The following is a 15323-nucleotide window of genomic DNA, read 5'->3' as shown; positions in this document are numbered from 1 at the left end:
CTTGCTTGTGTCAGGCAATGTTAGTTCAACAGGAGGATTGTGGTTTGGCTAATGCCAGTTTTCTTCTCCAAGAGCTTCATGTTTTCTTTCTGTCATTAGATTTACAGGCTCTGTGCAAGTGCTCTGCTCTGCCTCATCTGTAGGTAGCTCTGCAACATCCTCCCGCGCACAGAGCTTCAGGCTGGGCGCTGGTAGCTCTGGACTTGCCAGCCTTGTCTGCAGCTTCTGTGCAGGGGTGCCCGGCCAGGAAAGCAGAGYGCTCTGCTGCAAAGCCGACCTCGGAGCTCTCTGTCCTCACTCCCCATGCGGCCCTTGCTGATCCGCTCTGAGCTGAAGCTTTTTACTGGCAGGTTTTCATGCAACAGCCAATCATGCTCTCACCAACTGAGAGGAAAGAAAACTTGAGTTTTCCCTCAGTGGACCAGGACAATTTCTGCCAAAAATTTGTCTAGAGCAACAAGTGCCAAAAGAAAGCTGACATTACAGTAAGTGTGAGTCGCTCTGTAAACGAGTCCCACAAAYGAGCCAGTCACACAGATGCTTTAATTAAAGCATAACATGTTTTGTTTCCTTCTGCAACTTGTAACGGAAGCATTTTATTGTTTAGTGGGACTGATGATCTGAAACCGGATGAATTTCTATGGCCAATACTAGGCTGGGAGTTGGATTCAATGATCTAATTGTCCAATTGCCCAATAAAAGCGATGACCCTATGAAACACAAGATGTTTTTCAAAGAAACAGAGCTCCACAACTTGCTGTATGCGAGCCGCTGTAAAGAGCTCTCATCCTGGCATGCTGAAAAGATCAAACAAACAAAAGGGGCAAGATACCATCTTTCATGCTGCATCCAAACATCTCCCTATGCAAAGAAGGGTCCAGACCCAACTCCTTTGAAGTTCATCTCTACCTTTCAAAGAGAGCAGAACTGGACCCTAATTTTCTCTAGTTTTGTTTTAAATCAGAGCATAAGARTGATGATGGCCATTAACAAAAACTACATGGCAAGGAAGCTCAGCAGTTCATTTCAGCCCAGCAGTTGAATTAATTGTGGATGCTCCTGGGTTAGCAAGGACTCATCAGGAAGCATCCTACAGAAAGTCTTCTTCATGCAAGTCCCTGTTCCAGAAAGCAGGGCCTGATCAGGAGCTTCTCCCTGAAAACACAGGCAAGGGAACCAGTGCCTGCTTGCACCTGGAACGGGAAGCGTTAATATAATTGAGTCTCCATTAGTGGAATGTTAACCTCCCTACTCGACAGAAAGAACGTGGATCGTGACTTTGTAAACACATGTCTGCAACTACAATCAGAGGACTTTGTAAAGAACCACCACCATTCTGGGAATTAGCTGTAAATTTTACCACAAAACTGAGATCTATGTTAAGCAAAATGCAATATTCCCTATCAGAAATGTGAATTTGGTACATGCTCTCAAGCAGGCAGTTATAAATTAGCATAATACACTGAAGCCATTATTTACTAGGTGCAAATGGCATATATAAAAAAAAAAAGCTTTCCCTGGGACTAATCACAATTCCAGATCATTAAATCTTCTTTTTAAATGCAGAGCTTTTTTGAGCTTTATTTCATAACRGAGCATTTGTTCTTGTGAGACATCCCTTTATTCTCACACTCTTTCACAGTACATGCCAAACTTTGCTTCTGCCATATTTAACTTTGGTGGTATTCCACTACAACTTGGAAAAACTCGTTACTGAATGACACGAGGGAGCCATAAACTTTAGCACGAGATGCTCATGATGTCAACAAGATATCTGCAGGATCTGTTACAAAGCTCGCYGAGTTGCTGATCATTTAGAAGAAAAAACAACCAACGATGAGATTTTAACACAAACACAACACACACTTACTGCTATCAGGAAATCTTAAGAACTGGACAGAGAAATAATCTCAGATTTAGAAGTATTTTCTCTCGGTCCAGAGACTATTTCATTTTTACGAAAGGCAATAACCAAGCCAAGTCATGTCTGCAGCTTGGAAGAGCCAAAATTGGAATCCACAGTTATTCTTTCATGAAGCAATCACTAAAAATGGAGATATGTTGTGGGAGAGGAGAGAGGTAAAAATGCAGATGATTATTTCTGAAAAGAAGAATACAGCTCTGCCTAGCAAGCCTTGTGTCCTACAAGTTGTTAAGGAGGGGCACTGTTTTCTACACTCCAAGGTCAAGAGCTCAGAAGGAATCTTTGAGAATGTTACAGTTTTCACTACTTTTCCCAATGTTGTGATTCTTCTTTCCATTTGTGACCATAAATTTATGTTCTTTTTACTTATTTATAGATCTTAAGCAAAAAAAAACCCTTCGTCCACACAATACACAAAATCCACGAGATATAACTGAGGTTAGTAATTAAGATAAGCAAATCTAAATTTGTGACCTCCCATGCCCCCCCCCCCCAAAAAAAAAGCTGCAGAGAAGCTGATAGATGCTTATTCTGCCAGTTGAGAGTTCTTTCTAAACATGATTTAAAGCTACTTCATAGGGGAGAAAGAAAAAGCAGCAACCAAGATGCCCAGAGAATTCTCCCAAGTGTCCATATAACTGGGTATGCTACACTGACCCACATGGCATAGTGGTACAATGGGAGAAACATCAATTATTGTTTTCATTCAGAAATACACAGACGAGTCTGAGCGAAGTTCTCCTTATCAAGCACCTCTGATCCATACCTGCATCTCAAGTCAAAAATTCCCCACCAYCCTCCATTTTCTTCCATTTTGACTCCAGAAGCCAAATAAAAACTTAATTTCCATAAAATTTGATGTTTAAAATTCAAGTCTCATTTTTGTGTTTCAGCTCATATATAATTAGTACCTGTTTTACTATTTTCATGTTTTCCATTTGACTGAACAAAGCAGAGTGCTCATCTGTCTATCTTTTAAGACAGATATGAAGCTGAAAAACAGGACAATCTCATTTATTCCATCAGCCCTGAAATGATGCCCCTGCACTCCTTCTTTAAACTATCACTGAATTTCATTACGGTTGGAACTTTCTAATAACAAAAGATATTGAGATCCTTATAATCAGTGAATATTCATTAATACAAAATTACATAGCAATTCCTCTATAATTATATGATTTGTCCCCAGCATTGCCTGTTGAGGGAATCTGTAATCAAAGTTATGAAAATGAATTAGAAAAGGAGATAGCAATTAAATCCCAGCTACTGGAATGTAAAACTGCTCTGAAGTTAAGCAATATAGATAGATGGCTCCTCCAGAAAGGGAAATGTTGGTGTAAAAAAATATGGGAGCGACAGGCGCTGGAGCAAACTGCTCTCCTGAGAAGGCAGCTAAAACACACTGGCTGGTAGGGAATAACCTCAACTCTCTCTGTGCTCCAGAATGTTTTCTCCAGAAAAAAAATTCAATAGAAGACTTAATGCTGTTTGGATGGAAAGGAATTTTAAATCACATTTACAAAAAACATAGTTTGGTTGTGTTCAAAACTGAGAAGTTAAACATAACTATCAGAAAATTCAGTGTTCCCACTCGAGCTTCACTGCAGGAAGATGTGTAGATTGACAAGTTAGATGAGCACATTTTATTTTCCTGTTTGTAACAAAAGTCACCCTGCCAATTTTCAAGTGAAGTCACTCTAAAGATTAGTAAACCAAAAATAGTAAGTTTCATATTTCAAGACTTTTTTGTATAAACAGAGAAGCGTGAAGATCATTATGCTGTGTGACCAAAGACTGAAGTATGTTTGTATGAATAACAAGATCATCTTTAGTTAATGTTATTCTTGAGACTACTAAAGGGAATGGTGATTTACTGTCCATCATCATTGAAAATTTTACATGGAGGCAGAAAAGTATTATTTCTTTTGAAAACAGAAATCGCACCACTTGTCCAGATTACCTTAGTTATTGAGTTTACAAGTCCATGTTTACTGTTCTTCCCACACACTGGGCAAATGGAGAGTGTCAAGGACACCGCGGGGCATCCTGCTCGGGTCTGGTGTCCACACAGCGATAGGGGCGCTCCACTTCTGGATGCCATTCAGTTGCCACGTTACCATTTCAGAAGAAAAATATATACTCGGAAGATCGCTTAGTGAAAGCAAATTTTGACCAGTTTGTAGCGTGCTCTTTGCTAAAGGTCAGGCTGTGAAAAACAACTGATTTTCTTAACAGCTAAATCCACACAGGAGACTTTAGGAAGGCTTTCAGAATGACTGGCTGAAATAAGATACAACTTTGTTTTATACTAAAACACACAACAGTTTCAGTGGCAGATAACATTGCCATCCTTAATAGTAACTATGACAGAAAATTGCTTTATTGTGGTTAAAGACGGATTTCCTATAGCCTGATGTTGAAGATAGCTTAACTACAGGAAACCAAATCATTTCTAGTGTAGTTACAAACATTTCAAGAGCCTCCCTCCCCTTCCAGGGAGCACAGAGATGCTCTTAGCTAGATTGGTGATGAGGTTAAATTCTTCTGCTTCGAAAAAAGACACGTAACTTGATGGCTATCCAGCCATAGAGCTTCCTTGCTTGTAAGAGCACATACCTGAGTAGTGCTATACTCTTACTATATACTAAGCAACGTAAAGCTGACGTAAACAGTGTTAAAATGCAGTCCTACTACTAGGGAGTCGTAGTAAGCTTCTGTAGTATTTTGACCCTACTAACTTAAGCTGTTCCTATGGACTTAAACTCTTTCCTTCTTTACAGAAGTTAGATAAATCACTGTCTGTGAAGAAGACAAAAACAAATAAATGTTCATATGGTATTTTGCCAATAAATCTTTTTAACTAGGTTTTGTAAATAGATTATTTAGAAAATCTAGCACACTCATAATACATCTCAGAACACCAAATAATACATTTTGATTAGTTTGAAAACCAACCTAATTTTTTATGCTGTTTTCCTCCATCCAGTCCCATGACCTCATCCCAATTTTCAAAATAATATTTTCCCACAGGTCAGGAGATACAAAAATAAAAATATTTCCACAGACGCAAGTTGAAACCATTTCAATGACTATCCCTCACTTCAGAGRCATGCTTCAACCAAAGCTTGCACTAATTATTAAAACACAGCAAAGACACCCTAGTTGCTTGCAGCTGTTTGAAAACCAAACGCACACACTTATCTTAGGTTCATCTTATTGGTAGATATACTGGTAGGGAAACATGGAGAGAAACAGTGAAATAAAAAGCCATTTGGCTGTTGAGGTGACTTCTGAGTGTTTCCTAAATTTTTTCTGGAGCTAATTCTTTGATATGTTTTCAGGTTTGGTAGGAAAAAAAAAAAAAAAAAAAGCTAATATTGCTCACTGTTTCCTTGCAATGACCCAAACTGCTTCAAACAGAGGTAATTATTAAAAGCAAATCTTTTGTTCTTGGTCAGAAACAACATATTCTGCACATGGTAGATCTGCAAAGTTCCTCTCAGTAACATCTGCATTGAACCTGATTGCTTTATCAAGCTACCTGATTGCTTTATCAAGCTAACAGATGATTTTCCTGTTAGCTCTGTCACCAACACAACACGTAAGCCAAAGTAATCACAGTCACAAGTGTGAGCCCTCTCCCTGCCGAGGGGTGATGGTTTGCAGGGAGCAGCCTTTAGAAACACATCATTATTAGCAAAGCTTCTGTAGGGCCCTTGATGCCACTCACCCAAGAAATAAGATGCAATGAACTGCTATGAAGGTCATGAGATATCTCTGGGTTTCCTGGCCAAGTCAGCTTCTTTTCCTGTTCAAGAAGGGTCAAGCAAATCCCAAAGGAAACAACTGACATGCGTTGCCTAGAGCTGTTTACTTGTACTATTAATCCACCTCCAGTTTTATCCTTTCTTCCACATAGCCTTTCATTTTTTTACAGAATTTTTGTAGTATTTTGGTCTCTAAGGATTTCATTCATTCAAATAAAGCCAGCCCGAGGGGTAGATAGCTTTGCTGGATAAGGAAAAAACATCCAGTAACTTTCAGCCACTAGCAGGAACAGAGTCTGCAATTGTCCTTTCTTCCACTTAGACATCTTTTAAATAAAAGCTGTTAGTTCCTGGGATTTCAAAGATGTGCTTGCTATTTTAGGCATGGCTTTTGAAGCTAATGACACACACACAGGGGGAAGATAGATGCTATGTAAAAGTTTCTACCTGAGTAAAGAGAAATTAAAAAGAGGAAGGCTGGTGACATCCCATGACAGACAAACTTGGGAGCTAGGAAGCACCCAGGAGCAGACCTGCCCCATGGTCACCAGCCCAGGCCTGCTGAAACCATTGCACATCTCTCTGCTGCCCACAGTAGCACTGTGGTAGCCCGAGCAGGCACAGCCAGCACATGAGGAACTGCCTGCCTGTCACAGCACCTCCCTAAGGTACAACTACCTCATCTATAACATGTAAAATATTTAGAGCACATGCACCATTTTGCAAATCAAAACTTAAATAGAGAGACAACTCACCTTCCTCAGCAGCAAGGAGATCCCTTCTATCCATCCTAACTAATGGTAATTAATACCCTACAGGTGCCAGCCAGGTGAAGTCAATTTRAGGAAAATCTCTCCTAGCCCCAATAGTTGGGCTATGGTGTGAGCTAGGAGGCTTTATAGTCTTCCTATCTCTCTAAATTTTTTGTCCTTCCATGGTAGTGGTCACTATTATTCTATCATTTCTTATTATCGCTATCAGGCATTCAGAAAGGTTGGCTGAAGTCAAGCCCATGCTGCTCTTAGCTATTTGAGGAGAATATGAGCACTGCCTGTGGGAGCAGGGTGCAACTGCTGCTGCTTCTTACACACACGCGCACAGAGCAACCCGTTTCTGGCTGCCACTCTCACCCTGCCTCCAGCCGCAGGGGTGCTGGYGCAAGATGCCAGGTGGCCTTCACATTTGAGAGCTCAGTTGCATGTCCCTTGACACAGATGCTATTGTGCCACTATGGAAAACACAAAATCTCCTAATCTGAGGTATAGAGGGATGCAGTGACTTTCCTCAAAGCTGCAAATCAGATTCATACTTTAGGCTACAAATTTGATCCTGGACCTGACTCTGAGTCTTTCATGATAATTACTAATCCTCATTTCCTCAGCTTATAATGTATACACTGAAAATTAAGTTAAAAGGAAATTAATTTCAATTGCAAAATCAAACTCCTGAAGGTTAGAAAATGCCGCATCTATTGCTGCTCAGCTTAACCGTTTCTTTTTTTGTTCATTCATTTTGAAAATTGAATGAGATAAGGATATCTGTCAAAAATAAAATTTAATTTCTGCCATGTAATTATGATCGAATGATAACCTCTACTATGGTTGGTGACTTGCTGCACATGTAATAGAGATGCATTAAAGGGAAAATTCAGGCCACTTCACCCTTTTTAACTTGTTCTTCTAGGAACTCCTATTTTGTGCACTGCAACAAGGAGAAAAGGTGGGAAGCTGGGAATACAGTGCGTGTATCCTACTGGCAAGTCTGTCTAAACTGGGGGGCCGCCCTTGTCCTTCTGCCCTTCACTGCAGCACGTGCTGCTTCTGACCTCAGGGAGGAGGGTCCCGGTCTGTGCTAGGTCAGAGTTTGTAGTTCGCAGTCTCCAATGCTGCGGTGGGGAAGACAAGCACGGCCGGCGGGCAGCACCGTTGTCACTGGCATCTGTTGCCTGGGGAAACTGAACCCAGCTCCAACACTGTAACCTGGGCACCTTTTCTTAGAAAAAAATCCCCCCTGCCCTCCCCAGGSTGCAGTCCTTCTTCATCACCAAACCACTGTCTGCCTCCAGCACTGGTTCTTTCTTGTGCCATTTGCTCAGAGTCCCAAAATCTTGGAATTGTTTTCTTGTTTCTGATGCCAATTGTCCTGGCATCAGCACAGGATTTCAGTATGTTACAGTCATTTATCATTCTCAACTGATCAACAGTGGATACCAAATGTTATTCCTCGCAATTGGCTAAAATTCTGCACTCCATTCTCACTTGTAAAACAAGCATTTGACCACATTTTTACCCTTCTGGCCTTATGTCATGATGCTGAGAAAGAAGATCCTATTCTAGGAATAAGAATTTTGCAGTGAACTTTAAGCTGTTCTGACCACAGATTTGTAGACAGTTATTGCTCCATGCAACCACAAAACATTAACCAAATTTATTTTAATAGAATGTTTATTAAATCGCTATTAGATAAAACCCAGCACATCAATACCTCTGTCAAACTATCTGCCATGCAGCTGCGGAAAGCTCCTTTAAGAAACAACCCGTTCTACTCATAATCTGATCCATAAATGTCTAAATGAGAAGTGGATATGAATGATGAATAAGAAACAGAAAATCATAGGAATAGCAGCACTCAGGCTGTGAGCTGCACCAGAAGTCTCCTCATCAGACATAAATCACAGCTGTGTTAAACCAGCTTGATGCAGACATGACTTGACTGGAGTAATAGGAAAGAAAATCGTAGTCCTTACAGCACAAAATGGGTACAAGCATGAATGAAACAATGTCTGGAGAAGCTCAACCTCAGGGGGGCAATAAACTTGAACTAATTTCATTAAGTTATGTTTGGAGCTTTAGGAAAGGAAGCAAGAGACAGTTCATAAGTTATAGGAACAAATGTATGAAGTGACGCAGTTGTTTGTTTCTGGCGGCACTTTTTAAGTAACCTCAGTTTCTGCCAGCCTTCCTCCCTGTGCTCAGAAAGCTGTCATTGCCTCACGACCTCGAGTGCTCCACGCACTAATTCCAGCAATTCTAGTTCCAGGATCTGTGGAGCCTGTTTGATGGTTTCTTCCAAAGTGCATCCGATTTTGTTGTGCAGGCTGCGGACGCAGCTGATTTAGGCAATCAAGGCTGCCACAGTGTACTACAGACTCAGACTGAGAGGCCCTGGACTCAGATTTTGCCTGAATACCTGTAGGCAGGTAGCTCTGATTTGGCTCAGACTTACACAGGCAGCTTATTCCACTCTGATCTGGCTCAGTGAATATAGGCAGGGCAAGAGAATGGGGACTATTCCTTGCCATGAGGCACGTGATGCTTTCGGAGGATTGTGCCCTTTGGGACTCCAATTCTTGCAAATTTTGCCAAGCTCCTCTCCTAGGTATTCTGAGTAAGTAGCAGAAATCTGAGGCCCTAACTTTTTATATCCTACACGCCTGTCAATCAGAAATCTTAATGCTTCTGCAGGGCACCTCTTTCAGCAGCACTGGCAGAGTTCTTGAAAATATTTCTCATTCTTTGGCTGGCCTTCCTCAGCAGGTCTGTGGGTCAATCAGCTGAAATCCCCAGATAGATTCAAGTAGCAGGCTTAGCAAATCCCTACTAAAGCCAACAAACAGCACTCCGCACTGTATCCTCTGGATCACTGCAAACGAAGCAGACCATTCCGGAGATATCCGGCTGAATTTAAATTCTGCTTCTGTCAAGCAAATACGTCATCAAAGTACTTAGAGATGACATAGCATGTTGTTACTTAAACCTCTATGAAACATGGGACAGCTGGCATAATGCTTAACAAAAAATAAATATTATGACATGAAATGCTAATGTTGCTTCTAATCTAGAACATTAATAATGCTTTGCATATATTCATCCAAGTCTGTGAGGCAGGAAATACATATGTATAGCTTGTAAAGGATATAAGGATATGCTGAGTAACAAAAACTTAGTAGAAATGATGAAACGGAGCTAGAGGACAAAGAAAGAACAAAGAAAGAACTAAACAGTGCATTGCAAATTTAAACTGATTTTTAAAAAGCATTTAGAGATACATAAAAAAGTGCTACCATGTATATGATATCGTGCTAATGTTATATTTGAATGCTGTTTTAGTAAGTCTTTACATTTATTATATCTACTTTCATGTTGTGTAATGTGATTTCTTTGACGTCGATGAATGGGAGCATAGAGGAACACTAATTCTTTATTCATACGGATTCTTTTTTTCTTGTCTCCTCTAAATGTAGAATTTAGAAGCAACATTGAAATCATCATAGGCGAAACGTTGCATCTGCACAGAGGCGGCACAGAGGGAGGAATAACCCTGGTTCCAAAGCCACCCCCTCTTCAAGACCGCTTCCTATTTAGGAATCTGTGAAGATTGTTCCGTGACTATTTGGCTTCAACCAACTGCTCTCATATAGGTGACAATAAAGAAGAGAGGAATGAAGCACACATCTACGTGTTAGTCAGAAATAAATGGCATTGTTAWTTACTCCTAGTTGTTAAAAGACTTTGCCCTTTATGATGATCAACTTCATTAAGTTTACCATCATTCTGCTAGCTRAATATCGGCTTTTTCCTGATAGGGCAGCAAGAAAAACAGTTAACACATAACAACCTCATTTTTCTCCTTAAAATGCATTTTAAATGTAAAAATTATTTTCATGCATTTTAGTATATGGCTTGATAACATTTATGAGTAGAATAGAAACTAATCCAATTATTTAGTTGAAGATATTGTGTTCAATTAACTAATTTCATATATGTAGGAGTAAAACATTATTTTCAATAAATAGGAAAAGTCCATTTGCTGCAAAAAAAAAAAAAACCCAGTATATTCTTTCTAGGAGATAAAAGTACACTAATGAGATCTATTTTTCTTATGAAAGTGTTTTCAGCTAATATACTAAAGATCAAAGAGGCATAAAAAAGCTTTGTGTGTTCCGAAATGGAGGGCAAATTTGACTTGTGCAAAATGTGGCTATGCATAAAAAGAAAAAAAAACCCACTCTAATAGTGCAATGATAGCAGCACAACAAAAATGAAATAGCTGATAAAAAAGGTTTTCATTATTGATTTGTTCTGCAATGAAGCATTTTATTTCTGACCCCATTACTTCTTTTTTGTTTATTATTAAAAAACTAATTCCATGAAATTTTCATTTATTTACAGGGCTAGCGATTTACCTGGAAAATTGGAGACTATTATGCAGTTATAAAAGTCTTAGGAAAGGTAAAGAATTTATTTAGGATGAGTGTCCATAAGTCCCAACATTAACGAATAATCAGGCTTTCCTATAAGTTGCTCTAAATACATCTCAAAGCAAAATCAAAAGTATGTGATTGTACTGCTATTTGTGAGAATGCCACAAATTTAAGCCAAATCTTGTCATTTTCACAAGATCATTTCAGGTCAGATTGCTCTAAATCTCCACTGCCAAAGCTCTGGTTCTCTATATCCAAGCCCAAAGTGATTACGCTGAGAGCCGCAGCCCTCACAGCCACTCAACAGGGAAGAGCAGCAAATTGCGACCAGACTGAGAACTGCAGCACTCATCTCAGCAGTTTCTGTATAGCCCAGTTCCCTATGAATAAATGCCACCAAGGTGAATTCTACAAAGCTATCATTCATTTTAATTTCATTGGAAAAACATGATAGAATAAATAAGAAGACAATTAGAATAAATCTATTTTACTAACTTATGAAGATCTGTTCCTGTCTGTGTCCCTGCATAGTACTTTATTACTAAACTTGTAGTAATTTCAATCTAATGCAGTCCTACATATCCAGAATATGTTCAATTTGGTCCTACATATCCAGAATATGTTCAACTTGGCTATTTTTTTCAGTTGTTTTTCAGTTCACTGCCTCCTATATATTTGCTAAGGATGTATGTTTTGTGATTATGTGCTTATTAATGTTTGTAAAGTAGTTTCAGACTCTTGACTAATAAGGACAAATATCAGCTCAGGACAAGCAAAACTTCAGAAACTGTGAATGTGCCTTTAAAGTCATGAAAATGTGATGAGGTCCCGCACTTACTCATCTCCAAAAATTTCAAAATCAAACATAATCACTGTGCAATATTTAATATTTTTGTTACTATTTTTAGTATAAATTCACACATGAATCTGCAAATTATACTGTGTTTCTGCTTCTGAGCTCACAACTTATAATAATGMACTTTTATCATAATAAGGAACAATTAACCTACTGCCCCTCTTAATTTGCTGAGCACATGTTCACAGTTGCTTGTCCTAGTGCTTCCCTGGCTGCTGCAGTCATGTTGCCTGGGCTGTCATTCAAAAYCGCAGCTATTAGAAGGCTGTTGTCAGACTTTCGGCAACAACCAAGTCCAGATTAACGGGCCATGAGAAGTTTCCCACCAGAGAAGTGAAGGCGCCTGTTAAACATCATCCCGCGGTGACAGTTTCAGGGCTGCGCTGCTGATGGGGATGATTTAGCTGGTAAAGACAAGATTTTGTTCAGTAGTTCAGTTTGTCACTTAAAGCCAACAACAGTTTCAAGTGGTTATTGCAATAACCCCTACACTGATTATTACAATATGCTTATAGCAGTGAGTTGAAAGAAAACRAAGAAATTCGAAGAAATCATTTGTYTCGGTATTGATTTGGAGAGCCAGTGTGCAAATATTGTAAATATCCCTGTGAACTTGTCTCTGAGCAGAAGTCATTATTTAAATGTTGCTTTCTGGGCAAAGATATCAAGCAAATGTTGCTTTCTGTGCAAAGACAAAAGGCACAAAACTACCTTCCTGAATCACTCTCTTAAATTTAATTTAAAATAAGCAGAAATGCTTTGAAGATTGTTTAACAGTCCCTYTCCCAGCTCTTTGGTGTACCTGCACAAACAAATATATTCTGACTGACGGCTTCTTCTGTGTGTCCTGTGGAGGCAGGAACAGTCTGGAACAAGGGAATCCCTGAAAACCTGCTCTCACTCAGGTGGCTGTGTCATGAGCAAGAAAAGAGACGCTGGCAGGGGCTCCTCCTCAAGACACAGCAGATTGCTGCTGTCAGGACACTTCGGGCGACCTTATGGCAAAGCTAAGTGAGCAACAGCAGCGCCTGTCACTCTGCCTCTTGCTCYGATCACAGCTCAGCAGCTTCCAGCATCTCTGGAAGTGTCACCGGCCCTTTCCCGTACAGCCCTTCCCATATTCCTGCGCACAGGTAACTATTAATCTAGCTCTCCAACTTCTTCAGTCTTAAAGAAAAAAAAAACAAAACAAACAAACAAAATACTAGTTTTCCCCAGTTCCTGAAGAAAATCTATTTCACTGGAAAATTCTGATTAGCATCTCTGTAAAATATTTGCTAAGTAGAGACAGTTTATATTTCAGACATACCAAAATTGCTTATGGTACAGCCCAGCAATAAACAGTGAAAAAATGAGCTATTTCATACTACTTGGGAGTTACCTGTATTTCTTTGCTCTCATCACACTGCTGCTGTGAGCAAGTCCTGCAGTTGGAGACGCATCGTATATTCAGCAGCGCTGAGATCACAGTGACGTGCAAAGCAAGGCAAGAGAATCACCCCTTCATCCATTCCAAAAATACTCCTGCTACAGCCAGCAAGAGCATGCGCTGCAGCCGATCCATCCACCACCAAAAGACCCAAGTTGTATTTGCAAGCGATCCATTTTTCCAAGACTGGAGGACATCAGAGAGCCAGGTACATCACTAAAGTTCGCGGTTACTCATTTATTTTTAAACATCGATGTTATTTCTCTCTGCAATWGCCTCAGAGTCACACAACAGAAGCAGAGGCTTCACCCTGTTAGTATGCGTAAAGGGCTATACAGCCTCTGTGAAAGATTCACTCTAGCAGAAGCAAAGACAGGAATCATGACCGTAAGTATAAACAGGAGAATATCACACTTGTACTGAAGAGGCAGTGCATGCATATAAGTATAAATATATGTGTAAGTGGGAAGGGGGAAAGCTTTTGTGTTCAATACAGTTGTATTTTCCTCCTAGCTAATAGTAGTATCTTTCTGATACATCATTTTTCAGGCAAATGTCTGAAGGTGTTTTACCTAAGAGAAGGGCATCAGCATTTCCAGGAGAAAGGCAAGGAAACCGAGGCACTGGGAGGGAGCATGACTTGTCTAAATCCCCTTAGCAGTCCATTTGAAGAGCTCAGACTAGAGGCACCGTGCTCGGCAGGGTCCTACCTGGTGGGCAACGCTGCCTCTCCACCCGAGCCTGGACGTGGTGGGTAGGGGGCACTGCCGTTACTGGCATATGAGTCTGCTGAGCACAGACCACCGCCTGAGGGCTCTTCTTCAGTGCCCACCACACAGCTGCCAACTCTAGTGCCTTGCAGTTGCATAGACACACAGGCTAATCATTCCCATTAAGTCATGCAGGTGTTTGTCCTCAGTTCAATAGTGTGTGTGACTGGCACTTTCCTCTTGTGCATCAGCTCTGGAGAAGTTCAGGGTCTATTTTCTGGATCCAGTTACTTTATGACCACGCTCAAGATGATCCTGGCAGATGTATTACACTGAGGCAGACTGATCTAATGCTTGTAATTGTGCATACTTTTTTTCCTTGCATATATGTCAACAGATTTAATCTAAATTACTTTCTGAGACTAGAGAAAAAGACAGATATGGAAGATATGGAAGTGTGATATGGATATGGAGGTGGATGCAGACCATAATATTCCAAATATTCTCCAGATTTGTACCTGTTTCTGTTCTACATGTGCACTGCACTGCTTAGATGGAGATGGAGGCAGTGAGTGAAAGGCAACCTTTCTCCAAGGTGTATTTGAAACTTCTTGCAGGGCTCCACAGAACTAAAATCGTCTCAGCTCTTCTGCAGTTTCACTGCCATAATATGGTTACTTTTGATGGAAATAACATATTTGAGTTATCATTATTCATTACTTTAGCTTCTCCTACAGTTTCATTTGTCCTCCTGAAACTCTCCACTGAGTTTGCTCAGGCTATAAATAAATTCTCTTGGGATCCTGGATCTTGCTTTCTGAACAAAAATTTCAGTGACTCATTCTCATACATATTTTCTTCCATTATCTTCATCATGGGTGAACATTCATGCTCATTCCAAAAGGTCAGAAGGAAAGAAGTCATGATTAGCTTCCTGTCCGAAGTAGGTCAGAATGCTCTTTCCCTGCATGTCCTTAAAATAAGGTGAGTTATTTTTTAACCAGAAATTGTTGGAGTAGTATCTGGTTACAGCTAAGTCTCCTTAAACCACAGAATTGTCCGGTGATTCCTGTCCAAATAAGGAAAGCTGCTAATCAGAAGAGTGGTGCCAGACTGACTGACAACTCTAATGACTTCATTTGGCATCTCTAAGTTGTAAGCTCGTCGACGCCTTGTTGAATTGTTTTTTCTAATGGTTATGTACAGTGCTGGAGTCAAGAACTGTCATTCTTACTTAGCACAAATATTAACCTAACGGACTTGGAATGGAAAAGGTCTCTAGAAGCACTGCCTAACGAGGACACAAATTATCCAACAGACACCCTGCATATCAGTTCATCAGCTGATTATTTTTAAAGGATAATTTCTGAAGGATTTTGTATAACCAAGCAACTTAAGGACCAGAAATCACTAGCAATATCTCAAAACATGACT

The 15323-nt window shown here is 40.1% G+C and overlaps 1 protein-coding gene across 1 annotated transcript in view; it reads left to right on the top strand.

Annotated features, from left to right (window-relative positions):
- Window positions 1-13344: 13344 nt before the first annotated feature.
- The window catches only part of ADRA1B (adrenoceptor alpha 1B), a 29586-nt gene continuing 27607 nt past the window's right edge, over window positions 13345-15323 (top strand). Inside the window, exon 1 of the mRNA XM_026047634.1 lies at window positions 13345-13387. The gene's annotated coding sequence lies outside the window, so the exon portion shown is untranslated. The remainder of the gene's footprint in view (window positions 13388-15323) is intronic.

This window comes from Nothoprocta perdicaria, unplaced genomic scaffold (genome assembly GCF_003342845.1).
Source record: "Nothoprocta perdicaria isolate Ctin4 unplaced genomic scaffold, notPer1 scaffold_5, whole genome shotgun sequence".
Lineage (NCBI taxonomy): Eukaryota > Metazoa > Chordata > Aves > Tinamiformes > Tinamidae > Nothoprocta > Nothoprocta perdicaria.
This window is presented reverse-complemented; position numbering and strand designations above follow the sequence as displayed.